An 18,821-nucleotide genomic window follows, 5' to 3' on the forward strand; every position below is an offset into this window, starting at 1 on the left:
GTGATGGGACAAGGAGTGAAGGGTTCAAACTTATAGAGGGGAAATTTAGGTGAGATATTGGGAAGGAATTCTTCCCTGTGAGGGTGGGGAGGCCCTGGCACAGGTTGCCCAGAGAAGCTGTGGCTGCCCCTGGATCCCTGGAAGTGTCCAAGGCCAGGTTGGACGGGGCTTGGAGCAACCTGGGATAGTGGAAGGTGTCCCTGCCCATGGCAGGGGGTGGAATGGGATTATCTTTCAGGTCCCTTCCAGCCCAAACCATTCCAGGATTCTGTGATTCCATGATTTTTCTCTTGGTGCAAATGTCTGTGTCCCAAATGGTGTTTCCCAGGGAGATCTCACTGACAGGTTTTGTCAGACCAAGGGCTTTGTCTTTACATGGATCATTTTGAATCAGGATGCAGGCTTGGAAAATGATATCCTTTTTCTTTTCTCTTGTTTCTAGAGGAATTCTTTAGGGTGATGTCTGTGGAAAAACCAGCTCTCCAGTCTGGAGGTTCAGCTCAAGCTCTTCATTCTTTTAGTTCTGTGAGTTCCCTTTCAGTCCCCTCTTGTGAATAATGTGCATTTAAAAGGCCATGAAACGAGATGTAACCCATTGCTGGGCCGAAAACAGTGTTTTCAGACATTTCTGTCAGGTGTGGAAAACCTTCCTGTGCTGAGGGAGAAGGGGAAGAGCCTCCCAAGAGCAGCAGGGAAGGGAACTGCAGGAAAGGGCAGAGGGAGGCTCTGGACAACACTGATACAACCAGGAGTGGGAGCCTTTCCCACAGCCCCCCTGAGGAAAGGGAGGCTGGGAGCCAGGGGAGTCTCGCAGGGGCAGCAGGAGCAGCTCCAGCCCGGGGTGGGTGATGTTCTCCTCCCTGCTGTGCTCCCCGGGAGCTGCTGCACACTGGGGGTGGGTGGCTCCTGCCGCGGAACCCGCTCTCCTGTGCTTTTGCAGCTGGACAGTTTGTAAACAACCCCCCCGTTTATTTATTTAGCTCATCGAGTTTGTCTTTTTTTTTTGGTCTTTTATTTTCGAGCAGAACCGGTGCCCTCTCGTGGCCAATTCAGTGATAAAGTATTAACGTCAAAACGTTGCCTGATAAAACAAGCAACAACTTTTTAGTTCATGTGGAGCCTCTGATCTCCGAAGTGAAAAAACGCATGGAAATTAGAGTGGGAATGTTGTCAGGAGCAGGGCTCTCTACACTTGTTTGCCTTCCTGCTCGTTGGGTGGGACCATTTTCAAGCACTGAAAATCCACTCTGGAATATCCCTTGTGATTTATGATGCACAGGAGGGGCAGGATTGGACAGGTGGGTCAGCCTGCAGGGGAGTTTGGTGCCCAAGGCACGTTTTTAAGCACTTATTTGTCATTTGTCACGTTTTATCTCCTGCAGAACTGGGTAGGGCAGCAAAGCAGAGTCACTGCAGTGCTGTGCCATGCCAGAGTTGTGGTGATTAAGGCTTTCTCTTGACACAATCTTTTCCTGTGATGTTGTTTCCCAGTTTTCTGCATAAACAACCCCATGAGATATTTACATTGTGACAACTTGGTCATTTTTTCCTCTTGGAAAAGTTTTATTAGCAGCAGTTTTTAAAACGTGCCAGAAACACATCAAGGCTGTAAAATCTTTTATTGTGTTTTACTGGTAAAAAGAACTTAAAAAAAAATGTACTTGGTGGATTCCATCCAGATTTTCCCAGTAAAATAACCTGGGAAGTGGGTTATGCAAGGGGCTCACTGTGTGGGTGTGAAGTCAGGGGAGAGTCACCACTGACTCTGGGGATGTTTTATCTGCTGTTCACTTGTCCACAGCCTGGAGTGGATCTTCATCCCTAAATATGTAGGTATTTATGGATTCTCCTGCTGTGGAATACTGTGTGACCATATCACAAAAGCTTTGGCACACACCCCACTACCTGAAACAAATTGCTATTTATTTTCCCACTTAATTTTCTATTTTTGTGTTGCAGAACCTCTTATCTCCAGATGTACACCAGGCCTGGGTCACCCCTAACAGAAGATACCCTAAAACTGGTATTTATTGTTTTTTTCCTTTCAGCCCTTCCAAAGTAGAGGCTGTCTCTCCTAATTCCCTGGCAGCTGTTCAGACAACCAGACCAAATCATCCTCACACAATTATGACCTATCTCCCCAGCTTCCTGATTCTTCATTCTTCCAAACTACACTCCCTTCCCAACCTTGAATAGGCCTTTTCTGTCTCAGAGAGAAACATCCTTTCTTATTATACAGCAACCAGAAAACCACGTAATTTTTCCAGTGTGTGGTCTAATGCAACTACACTGAGATATTGGAGGGTTTTCAAAATCAAAACAAAACCCACTTACAATTGTTCTTGGAACAAGAACACTTGTATAACTGTGCTTGGATTTTTCTGTGTTACAAAATGACTTTCCTTGCGTTTCCTTGGCTGGTTTTGGAAAGTTTTTTGTCTAAAGCTCGACTGGTCTTGCTTTTCAGAGAAAAACAGGAAATTTTGGGAGTAAGTGAAATGAGGCTGCCTTGGTGCCCACCTCTGCTGGCCTCCCACTGTGGGAACACCAGTCTTGTATCCTGGGAATTCTGTGGGCAGCTTCTGAAGCCAGTCTCCATGGGAAGAAAACCTCCAGAGTGTGGAAGATCTTGTGTTTGAATCCTGAGCTTGTGATCCCTGAGATCCCTGAGATGAGCTGGAGATGGGTAACTCTAAAACTTACCCCATATTTCCTTAGCAGCTCCTACACTCCTGTGCTCTCCTGTTTTGTGCCCATGGAGCTCACTGAGGAACTGTTCTCACTGCTTTTACTGGGGGAATTTTTGGAAAAATGAAACTGTTTGAGAATCTGCCATCTCTTGTTTTGCAAAGAAATATCATAAAGATTGGCAAAGACAGGGTAAATCTGAGATCTATTCTAGTTGTCCTAAAAGCTCCCATTTTGAAGGTGTCATTTCCAAACAAGCTCCTAAATTGTTTATTCTTAATAAAGTTTCTTGCTGTATGCAGAGAGGAGCAGAAACTTCCCCCTTTTGGGGAACTCCCAAATGGTCAAAACTCCTGAGACTTTATGTTGCATCTTGGAATTTGAATGCCCAGGCTCAGTTTTTGCTTGAAAATCCCAATAATAAATGACAGATGTTACAAAGCCCTGGGTGCTGTGAGGAAGGTCACAAGAGTTTGCTTCTAAGAATCAATTTGAATTTCTCTTTTCCTGCTGACAGCTCCATGCTAAGGGTGGGCCTGCATTTGATGGGAGCCCAGCAAGCTGCTGCAGGCTACCCCTGATTGGAATTCCCTTGGATTGGCCTAATTGCAGGCTCTGCCATCATCTGTTTGCAATCACAAAGAGGAAGCTTCTGAAGCTTGGGAATGAGAGAAAATGAAGTGTCCTGACACAACTTCAAAACATCCAGAATGCTCTTGGAGGTTTTCCCATCGCTGTTTGTGAGTAGGAACAAAAAGGCACAGTTCTCTTTCCTTTCCAAGTCCATCTTTACCCTGCACCCATAACATAAATACAGGCAGCAAGGAAGAATAGTGGTAATTAATGAAGGTCCCCGAGCTGATAATGAGTAAGAGTTCCTGAGTTGTTTTGGAAGGGGTTGAATTAGTTCATTATTGAATTAGGTCATTACTAAAATCATACAATTGTTCTTTCTATGGACAGTCAGCTTAGATTATGAAACATTCCAATTCAGTGCTTCAAATTCAGTTTAAAACACACCCTTGAGCATTTCAGCTGTGGTGCTGCCCTGGAAGGCAGGACACCACTCCTGTCTCATGCACCAAACAGGCACAAATTGTCTGGGAGTGGCAGATAAAGGCCTTTAATGACTAAAGACACTGAGAATGGTTTTGCTTCTGTCCAGGGTTAGGGGTTTAGGCTGGAGAGGAAAGCTGGGAGCCTTGCAGAGCTCGGAGCTGAGCTGCAGGGAGAGGCAGCAGTGCCCTGCTCTGGCAGCCTGGCAGTGCCAGCCTGGCCTGGCCTGGCTTCCTCAGCCCCTCATCTGGGAGAGGGTTTGGAAAATGCCAGTGACAAGGGCTGCCCAGGGCACCAGTGAGCTGGAAACCTGGGATTTAGGGATAAACTCCTAATGCTGGTTCAGTGGCCTGGCCAGGACAGGGGGAGAAGAGCAGCAAAGGAGTGCAGAAGGTTCTGTGCAGCCCCAGGACAGCTCTCCTTGGGCTGGAGGAGCAGGACTTTCCTCACACAGCCTCAGAACTGCCAGGCTCCTTGTTTCCTAGGGAAAAGTTAAAATTTCCCAGGGAAAGTGTGAGGGTGAACTGGGACAGTCCCAATTCTTGTGCAGCCCTTACAGTGACAGTTGTCTGGGGCCATGGCCTGGACCTTCTTGTAGCTTTTTTATTAAAACAAACAAAACAAGCAGAGAAAAAAAGCAATGCCTTTTACTTTTGCTTGTTCAGGGATGAATCTCAGAGACAAGGCCTTGCTAGTGCTCAAATTCTGCTCCAGTCAAACACCAAGTGATGCCACTGGAGATTTAATGTGTTCTTGAAGTGAAATATCTGCCCCAGTGCTTTATCTCAGCCTCTTTGTTGCTCTGGGGGCTGATCTGCAGCTGAATCTGTTGAAAGTGTGTCTAATTACAGCAGGGCTGAGATGAGTTCTGAGAGCCTTTGTCACTGGGAAGGGTTAAAAACAGTCTGAACACAATAATAATGGTAGTATTTCTAAAACTGCTTCTAAGTGATACTTAAAATCATGGCTGTGAACTTTGTTTTTACTACATCACATCAAAAAAGAGTCTTAGTTCCAGTCACTGCTGAAATACTTGAATTTGAGATGCTCCAAGGTGATTGAACACATTTTTAAAAAGCAGAGCTCTTCTTTACAATGCATCTTCCAGTTATGCCAAAACTACAAATTCCAAAATATATTTGTAATAATAATAGTAATAATAACAATAATGATGATAATAATGCTCCAGACATGCCAGATTTCCAGGCCTGTGGATATAAACTGGGAGCACTGTGCCTTTTTCTTTCAGCTGTCAGATCTCCTCTGAAAACAGTCTCACTGAAGGGAGGTTCAGATCAGCAACACGGACCAGAAGAGTGTCCAGAGACCAGAACAGTGAGTAAATGTTTTCAAAGACCCTTCCAACATAAGAATGTCTCTGGGGCTGTTGTAAAACAAGCAAAAGGACAGGGAATTATGGATTGGTTTCCCTGACAGGGTGTGCAGGTGGGACTCCAGGCTCACATAAACTTGGGAATTGTATTTCTCAACTCTTCCATTCTGGTGGGAGAACTTACAGCAGCATTTTTTCTGCAGAGAGGGTGTCTCAAAAGCAGAGTTAATAATTTTTAGCCCAGGTCAAAATCCAAAAGGGTGGATGGAAATTGTCTTGTTTGTGAGAAGAATGATTCTATAGTGCCTGAACTGATGTCTGTTTGTTAAAAGTTTGCTGATGCTTGATTAACTGCTGGAAAAAAACATTGGGTCCTACAAATTTAAAGATGTTTCAGATATGATTTTTTATATAAAAATTAAAATTATTATGCATATAATTTTTATATTATATACACTATTTATTATTATATATTATATATGATAAATTCTTATAGATTATACATTACTATAAAATATATAAATATATAACATAAATACATAATATAAATACATAACAATAATACATAATATAAATAATAAATATACAATAATATATAACATATAAAATATAGTTTATATAATAATATATGAATATATAAATTTAATAATGAATATATAATAGATAATAAAAATATAGTATTTATTACATACAATATTTACTATATATTTTATTAATATATTTGATTTATACATTTTTATAAATAAAATATATAATATATAGAATATATAAAATATATAATATAAATTATATATATATATATAATTAGATAGGATAAATTTTTGGTAATACACCCAAAACCTTTGGGATTAGGTGTATTCCATAACCACATACATGTACACTGCTAAGTAAGGACATGCAAACAAAGTTAGGGGTAATTTTTTTTCCCTTTTAAAATGCAAATTTCAGTGGGAATCTTCCAAACTCAAGGAACAATTTCACTCCAGTCTCCCTCTGCTGCCTTCCTTTGCTCCAGATGAGGCCTTGCTGGGTGTTTGCCCAGTGGCCACAGAAGGAGGTGCTTTAAACCACAGCAAACCAGGTTTGCAAATGCTGTGGGCAACCCTGAGTGGGAACAGATGGTTCCTCCAACCCAGGACTCAGGGCAGGGGAAGTTTTGGATCTTTCCCTCCAAAAAAGCAGGGTTTTGTTACCACTGGTTTGCTAAAGCCCAAGGATTTATTACACCCTGTGTTACATTGAGATGATCTCATGCTAATCCAAACAGCCTTGTGGGACCTCTGATTCTGATTAAGCATTTGGGCTGGGGGGCTGTGCTGCCATCCCACCTCCCTGGCAGGGGTTTTGTCAGGAGACATTTGTTATGTTTGTGAAGCAAATATTTCTGTGATAAGTGTTCTATGAAAACCCACAAGGAAATGAATAATCCTGTTTTCGGTGAAGAGTTTAAATGACATGCTATAAATAAAACCGAGGCCACACATCGACTGCAAAAGGTGGAAAAAAAAAGAGAAATACTGAATAGCTCTGTTCATCCTGCCCCCTCAATGGGGTGAGGCCACGGGGAAAAATATCTTTGAATTGTGTCACACAGGAGAGGTGAATTAGGAGAAAAATGTCTTTGAATTGTGTCACACAGGAGAGGTGAATTAGGAGATAAATATCTTTGAATTGTGTCACACAGGAGAGGTGAATTAGGAGAAAAATGTCTTTGAATTGTGTCACACAGGAGAGGTGAATTAGGAGAAAAATGTCTTTTAATTGTGTCACACAGGAGAGGTGAATTAGGACTGCACATGGCAGCTTTAGTTCTGGTGTTCTAGCTCTTGAACACTTGATTTTTCAGGCTGGGTTTTTAACATGGCTGGTTGGAGAGGTTCTTATTAATTTTGTTTGCCATCATGCAGCAAAATCCCACTTGAAGGTAGCTGAAAAATTCCTGATTCCTGTTGTATTCCATTTCCCAGTCTGGGATGTCATGGTAATAATGTTGATCTCCACTTGGAAGTGCTGAAAGGGCTAAAGATTAAAAATAACCTTTAGCATGGGAGTATTTTAGCTCTGAAGTATCACTGGTGATTCTCTAAGGTCCTTCATTCCTTTAACACCCCACCTGAAGGAATTCCAGCACTGTAATCCCTACTTTACAAATGGGAAGTAGATGCACTGGGCAGGATAAAACTTGTTTTGTGCTTTCTTAGTGTAGCAGAGGTGGGACAGGAACAGAGGAATACATTGATGCTCTTGAGCTGGGATGTTTTACCTTTCCTCTCCAGGATTGCTCTTTTTTTGGGGGAAAGTAATTTTCCCCAATCTTCCCCCTTCTCCTTACTAATGTCTTTCCATGTAGAAATAATATTTGGGGTCTGGGATTGTGCCTTCTGAAGTGGTTTCCATCTTGCTGTCCTCCTAAGAGAACTTTAACCTTTATTGAATGATCATGTTCAGCTACATATAATCACAAAGCCATAAAAAAACAAGTCCCCTTGTATTTCTATCCACTGCAGCAAAATGTACCTTTAAGGAGAAAACATTGCTCCAGTGTGACTGTCTGAATTTATTGGCCATTAGAAGCCTTACAGTGTGTGGCTCACATTTTAGAACTCCTGATTTCGAGCTTAATGTGGTCAGGAAATATAAAAATACATTTATTTATGTCATCTACTAAAAATCCCAACCTATGTTACTGCAAGTCTAACCCACTGTGTGTTTATGTTGGAGATGAATGATGGGGTTGTAGCTGCCTGTGTTTCAGGCCAGGCTGAATGGAATGATTCTGCAGCACAACTATGTGTGTATTTTTTTTTTAAAAAACCTTCTTTTTATTTACTGCATGTGGCAGCAATTTCCTTCCTCCCAGAAGCCACTGCCCAGTTCTCAGGGGCAGCTGCCTGACTCCCATCAGAGTCAGAATTTACTGAATTGTTCAAGGTTGTCAAAATCCAGAGGTTTCATTCCTGCTGGTACCTGTGTTGTTGGATTTGATGTGCTTTTCCAAGCCTTTGGAGCCTGCTTTGGCTGATGTTTGCACCAGGTTTCCTCATTATTAATCTTCAGGAAGATATATTTGAGTACAACCTCAGATATTTGATAACTGGATGTTCCCCCAGGATGGGAGATCCCATTCCATCCCTGCTGTCGTGCTGGGAAGGAGCTGCCAGAAGAGCTGCCCACTGTTACTGGTCCCTCTTAACAGGGCTAGAAGGTGCTGTTCATCATCCCAGACAATTGAAGTGGTGATGAACTGTGAGGTTCAGCTCTAAACTGAGAGCTGAGGAGAAAAATTTATATCTGAGGCAGATATAAATGAAGCAGGTGAAAGACAGTGGGAAAGACTCTGGGAGCTCTGGGAAGCCTCTTGGAATTAAAATTAAGGGTTTCAGTGTTTTCTCACCAGAGGAAATATTTAATATCAGGTCAAACGTTATAGCAAGGAAAAGTAATGTTGTATAAAACAGGAAAACAAGTGACTCACAATCTTCTGCAGGAGCCTAAAACTTTCCAGAGGAGAGAGATCCATCTCTGGAGCAAGTTGTAGCCTTCTGAAAATCAGCTTGTCTGGCTGGGTTGTGTTTCCCAGGTTCTCCAGCTGATTCTCTGAACCCAGGGATGGGACAGCCCCCACCAGTGTTTCTGCCCCAGGCCCAGGGAACTCCTGCCTGGCTTCCCCAGCTGAGGGTCCCTGATAAACACTTCCAGGAGGACATTCCTCTCTTGGTCTCAAGTGACAAATGTAAGTAAACACTGTCAGAGGGGCTGCAGCAGCTGCCCTTTGGTACCTCCTTTCACTTGAGCTTTGGTTTTGGGGCACTTGGAGTGTCCCTGGGATGAAGTGACACCCAGGGATCTCAGCTGACCTTTCATGTGCCATGACAAACAGGTCTGGCTCCCCTGAGCTGGGACTGCCCTGCGCTTCTGATGCAATCCCTGCATCAGCTCTGCCCTCCTGGCATCAGCACACTTAACCTTTTTGCTCAGCACATTTCCCCTCCTGTGGAGGTGGACAATGAATACAAATACGATGCAAATGATTTCCTTTTCACTGTGAAGGCTCCCTGATTGAAAACACACTGTCCAGGAGCCTGGGTCTGTCCTGTTCCCACTGAACGGAATGTCCTTGTTGCCTCTGACTTTAGGGGTTTCAGGATCAAACTCAAAGTTTGAAAAATAACATATTTTTTTCCTCTGAAACTGAGGGTGAGTTACCAGTTCAGTAAGGAAGGTGTAAAGAATACAGAGCAGAAAAAGCTGGGGAAAAAATTAAGAGAAGGAAAAAAACCAGCATGAAAAATTGTGCTTGAGAGTCCAGAAGTTTATCAGAAAATCAGAAGCTGAGGTTGGTGGAAGGGATCTTGGGATTGCTTTGGACAGAAGCAGGGGAAGAGCTGAGGAAAAACTAAATTATTGTGCCTGGGACAATGCTGGAACTTCCATACCTTGAGTTTGATGCACTCTAAAGTGTGGTCTAGATCCCTCAGCTGCTGGGGAAGTCACACCTTGGGGTTATTCACCCAGGGAGGAAAGAAAATTTTGAGTGTCTTTCTTTGGATTCCCATGTCTTACCTACATGGCTTCTCCCTTCATATATAAAGACTTAAAACAACATTAATGTTTGTTATAGAACTGAAAATAATGTGGGTGTGCAGGGCTGGGTAGTTCCTTCATGAGGCTATTTTTAAATTCATATTAGCACTGGTTTAGTTTACAAAATCATACATATATATATCAGTATCAGGGCTCTGCTCACACTGCAGTTTTGGTATGTGTTGTAGTTAATTTTTATTGAAAGAAATATACTCTAAAATTATGGGAGGGCCTTGCTCATTCTAATAAATATTTCCTAACTAAGACCTTCTCGTGAGTGCCATCACCCAGCAAACAATCCTAATGCTCTGGTGGGCCCCTAAATGTGTGCAGAGCTCCCAGCCCTTGCAGTCCTGGTGGTGGAGTTGGGGTGGAGGTGATTTTAAAGGAGCTGCTTTGTTTGCTGTAGGAATTCATCCTTCTCTGGGGTAGAACTCGCAGTTGTTTTAACAGAATGTCTCAGGATTAGCAGCCAAGTCTTGTATATTCTCAGCTCCTCGTGCCAGGCATTAAATGCATATTGTGAAAAAAGAAAAAAAAAGGGAAAAAAACTCCCCAAAGCTGTTTGGAGAGGCCTTTTTATGGGTGTGCTTGAAAGAAACCCAGCCAGCAGGAATGCCCACCCCAAGCAATTCCATGTAGGAATGTCGGGGCTGGAATACAAGGCTTTTACAAGTGGAGAGCCTGTTGTTCTGCTGGAGTCTCTGGAGTCTCCATTTTATGAAGGTTTTTGACTTCTCTAAGGATTTCTGTCTAGGTTTGCTATAAAGTAGCTGAGGTCTCCTGGGCTCCTCTGCCTTGTCCTGCCACAGAAATCCCATCTAGCAGCACCCGGGTTGGGAAAGGAGCCATGAGGGGGGAAAAAAAAGAACAGGCTCCTTTTGTAGCTAATAACTTCCTTTAATTGGTAATTAAGCTGCCTGCTACTTATAAATGTCAATAAAGGTCAAAATATTTAGAAGCAGAATCATTTTAGTGGCTTCCCATTTCTCCCTGCACGAGCTGCCGGCTCGGACCACACACAGGCACGGCCCAGGACGGCTTGGATTTCAGAGCCCTCCTCTTCCCACCCCAATTCTGCTCTGAAGCAGCCCAGGAGGGACAGAGCAGCTTTAGTGAATGAGAGGAGGATGTGAGCTGGGTCTGCTGGGGGAGCATTCCTCACATTTTGGAGCTGCACTGCAGGCACCGGGGCCGCAGCGGGCGAGGGCTCAGCAGATGCTGCACTCCCTGACTCCTGCATCCAGGGAAAGGGGTTGCATCTGATCCATGTGCAAAATGACTCAAGGAAAAGCTGCCTGGTAACAGATTAAATACCAGTTGCAGCTTGGAAATGAGAATTAGTATAAATCCTGTTGTTTCTGTAGAGCAGAGGAAAACACAGAGGGTTCTCTGGGTTTTGCTTGCAGCCCCTGAGTTAACAAGCACAAACACTTATTCTCCCTCCAGGGATTTGCTGATTCTGTGAGCAGATTCTTCCCACTGAAATTAATCAGTTTATGAAGGGGCAAGTGAGGGGACATTTGGCTTTGAAGAGTGCAGAGAATCTATTCCCAGAGGAATCTTTGATCTTTTTATGGTGTTTTGTTTCCAAAGTGTGTGTGTGTGTCCTGCAGGGGCTGGACATTTGGAAATGAGAGCTGTGGGGACTGGACTTCTACACCTCACTGAATATAATTAGAATATTAAAATTTTAATATATCCTCCTTTTAATGCTTTCCCATCCTCAAGAAGCTCAGGGTCTAATTTCCCATTCCATGAGGTCTCCATCCAGGACAGGTGGGTGTGTGTCTGTGGGAGGACCCCTCAGTGGTGCTTTGTTGGCTCTGGAGATGGAGAGGGGATGACCAGGCAGCTTGTCAGGTAGAGCTGGGAATGGGAAACTGGTGATCCTCAGATCTTTCCTTCCTGCCAGACTGAATTTGGGATGTGCCACATGCCCCCAGCTCGAGTTTACTCTTGGTAGCATCAGACTGGATGGAGGAGACTGCCCTGTCCTCTTGGCACATTCATCCTTCCTGGGAAGTTCTCCTTGGAGCCCCCAGCCCCAGCCAGGCACAGCTGTCCTTGGAAGCCAGGATTCCATGCCCTCCTGTGTGAAATGATCCTGCCAGCCAGGGGGAATCTCCGTGTTTTCTGGGGCAGATTTGCTCACTGCTGCAGGGGGTGATCCCTGTCATTGGGGAACTGATAAAGTGGGGCTGGTTTGACAGAGAAATGGGATTATTCCATAAAAACATCAGGGAAGCACAAGGCAGTGGTGCTGATGGGAATCCTGCTGCCTTCTTTGCTCCCTCTGTCAGTCCCAGATGTTTTCTGCACAGATTGTGAGGAAGTGGCTGTGAAGAGCAGCATTAGAGATCCAAGTGGGAGCTTTCAAAAGCCAAAAATGCTCTCCAAAGTCAGGAGATTTTGTTAAAGACCTTAAAGCTTAAAGCAGATAAGTCTGCTTTCAAAATTCATTGTTTCCCTTGTGATTTTGAGCCATTAGACTCTTTTAGCTATTTCCTTCCAAGCTTTTATTGTGTAATTGTGATGGTGAGAAACTTCTTAAAAATCCTAAGAACAGAGCACTCTGAAAAGTGTTTTCAGGATTTCAGAAGCTGCTAATTTACTAATAATACATGCAATTATCCCAGAGGAGCAATAGAATGTTTGGCCATCATACCAGAAAAGTAATATATCTTTTGATATTAAAGACACAAACGAGAATTAAATAGTATTTTGAGACTTTTGAGATGAAGTTCTTGTTGCTTCATCTTCCATAAACCCACTCATCATTTGGCTGGGGGTGGTTCTGTGTACAAGTCCACCTCAACAGCCAAATAAATATACACAAATGAAGATAAACATTCAAGGAATTTCAACTTTCATTTTCATCTTAGAATTCCTCTAACCTGACTAGGGTTTGTCCTGATCCTTCTGATAAAATTCCTCCCCAGTAGCAGCCCTGTCCCTGCACCAGGAAGGATTTGTGGCTGTGCCTCCCTGTCTGCCCCAGTGCATCCCACTGTCCCACATCATCTCAGTTAATGGAATTGGCAGAGTACTGGAGGAGGAACAGAGGAATGGGAAGGGTGACTTGTTTCTTACATCATGATTTTGTGTATCTTCAGTGGGACTGAAGGAGAAAGCAAAGAGAGGGAAAGAAAAGGAATGCAGGCAGGATTAAAAACCAAAATGCATTAAAAAAAATAGACGAAAGAAAACAACTCCCAAGTGCAATTCCAGTGCTGATTATTGTGCTTAAAAATCTATATATTTTCCTAGGGCAGAGGTAAGAAGCAGGGAATGAGTGGGGAGGAAGGTAAGTACAAAACTCCCACATCTCCTCTGACTGTTTCTCCTTTGTCTGGCCATTCCCAGGTGGAAATGTGCCCTGTGTGTGCCAATCCTGGGCATGTGCTGTACAACTAATCTGCACCAGGGACCTACCCAAGGGTTCCAGAGTTCTCTGGGAATGTCAGTGGGCATTTGTGCAGGGAAGGTGCTGTCCCCAGGCTGGTGGGTGTTTGGAGCTCCCTGGCCCTTGGCTGGAGTGTCCAGATTCCATCCAGACAAAGTCCATAGCCACAAAGGAATTATAGTCAGGTTGGAAAAGACCTTCAGGATCATCCAGTCCAGGCACTGGAGGAGGAGGCCTCTGTGTCCTTGGAGACCTGTGGAAGCCACACAAAGTGCTGTCCTGTGGCCTGTGCCATGCAGAGATCCCAGTGCCTGGTGCAGTTCAGAGCTCTCTGCTCACTGGAATTCTTGACTCATTGCTTGGGAATCTTCTACCTGGACCAGGACAGTGGAGGAGGAACAAAAAAGAAGTTAGAAGGGATGAAGGTGGGAATCTCCTCCAGATTTCATCAGTGCTGCTGCCATCGTGCCGTTACCTGTCCTTCCCTAGGGAATAGTTTAGGTGACCCCCCAAAAGAGCTGGGGTGCTCCAGGCTGCCCATGTGGGAACCCCAGGAGCAGTGCAGGAATTAGGCTCTTCCTTTGCCTGAGCCCCTCTCCATGTACCCCTGTGAGTTTGTGGGTAGCTCAGACTGTGGCAGGAGATGTGACAACACTGTGATCCCTCCGTAGGAATTCTTTCCACTGTTCCTTTCTCTTCCAATTCACATAACCAGTAAATCAGTGCTGTCACTTCTGCAGCCCTGTGCAGCAGTGACAGCTACAGCCACCAACAAATGGTGCTGCACGTTTTCCTTCTGGTTTCCCAGCCTGTGATTTAGATCCCTCAGCCTCTAAACTGCTCCGCTGGGTGTCCTTTAATATTGCATTATGTTACTCAGGGTGCATAGTCTATTCCATTGCTTCCATTTACTTTAGCAAGGATAAATGGCACAAACTGTACCAGAAGTTTATAAATTTTAAGTGCTTCGCAGGCAACTGTTTCCCAGAGAAATTTTCCAACTGTTTTTTACTTTGGGTCGTGGAAAAATTGCTTCCAGGAGCTTGGTTAATGAGTTTTAAAACGGGGTAAAATGCATGAATTCTTTATGACTGAGAGGTACATCAGTGTCAGGGTTTTCCCTTCTGAAGGAGTTGTGAGTTCTGCACAGTTACTATTTAAAAAGGGTTAAAAGAATCCAGCAAAAAAACCCCCAAACTCGGCAAACTCACAACTCAGCTTTTCTCATTATAATGTGCTCCTAAAATCTTTCTGTTCAGCTGGAAGAGCAGGGTTGGAGCATCCAGGCCCAGATGATCCCTGTGCATGGAAAGTTGAGGCAGTTGGAGCAAACCATGCCTTGGTCAGGCTGGTGTTAATGTGAGTCTGTGTCATCCCTGTTCCCTGGTGTTCAGAGGATCCCAGTGTGGAGCAAGTTGGAGGCTGTGCTGTGGTCTGGCAGCTCTTCCTTCACTGGGAATGATTTGGCCAGCCTGTGTATTCCTGCTCCCTCTGGCCATGGATCAGCCACACTGGAGGATGTAAATAGGTCTCCTGGCCTGCTGTGGCTGCTGCTGGAAGTGGTAAACAACAGCAGGAGGACAAAGAAAATCGGGAAGAAGTTAAGGAGGCTTTACAGGATGCTGTTCTCCCCATTCCCCACAGGCAGTGAGGTGAAGCATTCAGTGAGAGGAATGTGGGATGTTGGCATTGCTAACAGAAGTGTTAAACCTCTGGGATGGAACTCACTCTGCCCAGGATGGATGTTCACTCATATTCAGTTCTGACTGGAGGGGCCACTCGTGTCTTGCCTGACTCAGAGAGCTCATGGCCCCAAAATTAGTCCTGAGGAAGCTGGGTCTGCCCAAGCCCACACGGTGCTTGTTGGAGGGGAGTTTAAACTGCCAGAGGGCAGGGTTAGATGGGATGTTGGAAGAAATTCTTCCCTGTGAGAGTGGGGATGGGATGGGATGGAATTCCCAGAGGAGCTGTGGCTTCCCCATCCCTGGAAATGTCCAGGCCAAGCTGGAGCAAGGTCTAGTGGAAGGTGTCCCTGCCCAGGCGGTGGAAGGAGATGAAACCATTCCACGATTCTGTGAATCCAGGCTCGCGGGTGGCTCCGAGGAGGGAGGGGAGGGAGCGCTGCGAGGAGCCGGGAGCGGCCGCACGATGGCAGCGTGGGATCGGCACTGGGGACATCCCGGGGGGCACCGGCAAACCGGGACCCTCCCGGGGCTGCCAGGGGGAGCCGGGACCCTCCCGGGGCCGGGGGAGGCACAAACCGCCCCTGTGCGAGCCGCTCTTTAGCCTCGTGTGGTGTCCCCCAGCGAGCAGCGAGCAGGTCAGGGTTATTTTAAATTAGACTTTGACATTTCGCTTTCCTGTGTTTTGTGGTTTCCCTTCCCCCGCGGCCCAACCTTTGCGGGGGTGGGGGTGGAAGAGGTGGAAGCCCAAGGTTAGGTCCTTCCAAATAGGACCGAACGAGAATATCCCGGTTTGGGGAGGCTCCCGGACCGCGGGACATCCACGGAGCCGTGCGGGCTGGCGGGATCCAGCCGGGCTGGAAAGCAAACACCCAGTAAGAGCTGTGCCTGGGAACGCACGTGGGTGATGGGCAGCGAGGAAGAGCTTTGAATGTCTCCCGCAAAAATAGCACATCACTAATATCAGATCCATCTGGAAGAGCCGCACAAAAACACCCATCCAGGCTTCCTTCTATTCCTTGCAAAGCGGGCTCACAGTCTGTCCATGGGCCCTATTGTGCATTGTAGGGGATGGGCTCTCTCAGATGCCAGCGTCTTATGGCTTTCATTTGTTCCCAGACCTCCCACCAAGTGGCTGCTGATTGAAAACCTTTTTACTCTCCTGCCAGGTTTAGCAAAAAGGGCTTGGTGTACTCGGGCCCTTTGATCTGTCTGGGATGAACATTTTCATTGAAAGAGGTGGATGAGTCATTCTATATTTGACACGGAGCTATCTTGGAATACCTTTGGATTTGCCTTTTCAAGCTCTTTTATATTTTTTATTTTTTTTTGCTATAAATATTTTGCTCAGCGAGAAGCACGAAGCTCTTTTCTGGAAATGAAAGAGCCCTATTCCAAATAGGAAAAACACACTTAGCTAAGGTTTGTGCAGTGCATATTTAGTGGTAGAAGGTGCTGGGTTGGCCCTGCCTTGCTTTTCAATACAATATCCTGCAGTGTGAAATGAATGGCTGTATTTAGAGGTATCTGGAAGTGATGACTGATGTTTGGAGAAGTTACAAGGCTTTTCCTTTTCCACATGAACTCTCCAACCTGGCATTTCCACAGCAGTGAAATACTTCTGGGGCTGAGATCATCTGATTATTATTTCCTGTGTCATGTGCTGAATTTATTATTTTGTCGAATATTACAAATATATTCTTAAGTTGCCTGAGTTTTGGATTCCTCGGCAAAGTTCACGGGCACAACAGGGACATTGGACTGGCAAAAATATTTCTTTCCCCTTAGGGATTATTTAGTTGTTGATTAGTGAATGAAAGTCCCAAATGAAGGAGGGAAAAGAAGGAGAAAATTCCCTAAAAATGCTACTCAGATATTCTCCCAGCATATTATACAATCAGCTCCAGAAAAATTAAAACTTATAATTTTTGTGCTAAAAACTGGTAAAAAGCCAGAAATTCAGACTTATTTGCTTCAGTGTCCAAGTATTTTTCTCTTCTCTTCTTTGGAAAAAGTGAACACATTTGTGCTAATCCAGGATTATTTCTGGTCACAGCAGAATCTGGGGATTGCAGAGGGCAATAATGGATTCATTCCTCAAATATTTTCGTGGAGACTTCTTAATACTTTTTTATACCTTTAGAAACCAAAACAGAACAGCTTAAAATCTTAAATTGCCCAGAGAAGCTGTGGCTGCCCCATCCCTGGAAGTGTCCAAGGCCAGGTTGGACGGGGCTTGGAACAACCTGGGCTGGTGGGAGGTGTCCCTGCCCATGGCAGGGGGTGGCACTGGATGGTTTTTAAGGTTCCTTTGAACCCAAACCACTTTGAGATTCTGTGAAAATCTAGTTAAAACTCTTCAAATAAGCACCTGTTGACATTCAGAGGTGTGTGCAGTCCTTGCAACACCAGTAAGTATTAAAGAAGGATATGAGAAATAGTGAGAGCCATCTCCCATCTCCATATTTCAGTTTAAAACTGGGTGTAATTCTCTAAAAACTGACTGAAATGCCACGTAGGTCTCTTGAACTCTTGGGCTGCCTGGTGTGTTGCTCAAAGCAAGGCCTTCCAGGGCTTACAAATGGGGTGGAGAAGAACTAACATCTCAAAACTAATAAATATTAGCATCTGAGTTCTTGGGATTTGTCTGTTTGTACCACCAGCCCTATTCCTTCCTCCCTTGTTTTTGGAATATTGCACGGTATGTGGGGCTTCATTAAGGGATATTTTGTCCTTTGGCTTTTCCTACACATGATTACACAGTAGCCATCCGTTCCCAACATCTGTGTTTATTAAAACCTTTCCAATAAATCTGTGCAGGGAGGAACTGTCCACGTCCCCTCCGAGTTCTGTTTTTCTTTGGGATGAATTGGTTAAAGATTGTCCAGCTGAGATGTTTGTTTTTAGCTGGATCTTCAACATTACTCCTTATTCCCTCAGAAATTCATTGGGAATGGAGATTGGATGGGCAGGCAGTGCCTCCAAGCCTGTCTAGGACACCAAGTGCACCCTTTTGATGGGACCCTATGAAAGGGGAAGAGTTGCTGCAGCCCAGGTTTGTGTTCCACACCTCAGCTCTGCATCCTGGAGGTGGCAAAGCCAGCCTGGATGGGGCTTGGAGCAACCTGGTCTAGTGGAAGGTGTCAGGGTGACCCAACCAGGGCCACTTCCCAAGGAGAATATCCAAGGAACAACTTAGGGAATACGCTCTTTAGCCCGTGCATCACCCCCCTCTCTGGCCATGGGTGAGTGGTGGTGGCTGGTGCAGGTTCCACACCCCACACCAGCTCAGAAATGTCCTGGCACTGCTGGGCATCGTCAGATTTTGCTGGTGTTGTGTTGTCTGTGAGACAGGGCCATTCCCAAGCAGATTTTTGGCCCTGTGATTGCAGTCACATGAGGTTGAGTGGCTCCAGTTGTGGTCATGGAACCAAAGCCACCAAATAGCTCAGAGTTTGGGAGGGACCTTCTGAGGAGACGAGCAGCACAAAGCACAGAGAGCAGCCACTGCAGCTGCACCTCCTTGGCTGGACAACATCACTGGACTCTGAGCATGGTTTGGAGCACGGGGGTTTGAGTTCCACCCATGAGGGAGCAGGCTGGGAGTCACATCCTCCCAGGTGATGCTGGGAGTCAAATCCAGGTGATTCTGGGAGTCACATCCTCCCAGGTGATGCTGGGAGTCAAATCCAGGGGATGCTGGGAGTCAAATCTTCCCAGGTGATGCTGGGAGTCAGATCCTCCCAGGTGATGCCAATCAGGGCAGAACCGTTGGTGTTCAGTAGGTACCACCTGAAACCTATAAAGAGCTGACAAGGTGTTATCAGGAGACAGGAGCATCTTGGGAACTTTTGTGTGGGTGACGGGTTTGGGGTAGTTCACCCTGTTCTGGATGCCTGTGAGGTCCAGGATTTCTGAAGACAAGCTGGATAACTGTGTGGATTTTGAAAGGCTTCCCAAGATCAGCTTTTCTTCAGTAAGGTAACAAACACCCCTTGAACTCTTGGGGTGCTTCTGCTGTCTGGTCTGTGGCACATTTAATACAGGCTAAAATCTTCACCTGATAGATCTC

General features: G+C 45.2%; 1 protein-coding gene across 1 annotated transcript in view; it reads left to right on the plus strand.

Annotated features, from left to right (window-relative positions):
- ZWILCH (zwilch kinetochore protein) overlaps positions 1-18,821 on the plus strand; it is a 67,748-nt gene that overhangs the window by 21,521 nt on the left and 27,406 nt on the right. Inside the window, exons 19-23 of the transcript XR_010433851.1 lie at positions 443-525; positions 1,960-2,023; positions 2,468-2,686; positions 3,206-3,428; positions 4,994-5,079. The gene's annotated coding sequence lies outside the window, so the exon portion shown is untranslated. The remainder of the gene's footprint in view (positions 1-442; positions 526-1,959; positions 2,024-2,467; positions 2,687-3,205; positions 3,429-4,993; positions 5,080-18,821) is intronic.

The sequence above is a fragment of the Pseudopipra pipra genome, chromosome 12, assembly GCF_036250125.1.
Source record: "Pseudopipra pipra isolate bDixPip1 chromosome 12, bDixPip1.hap1, whole genome shotgun sequence".
Lineage (NCBI taxonomy): Eukaryota > Metazoa > Chordata > Aves > Passeriformes > Pipridae > Pseudopipra > Pseudopipra pipra.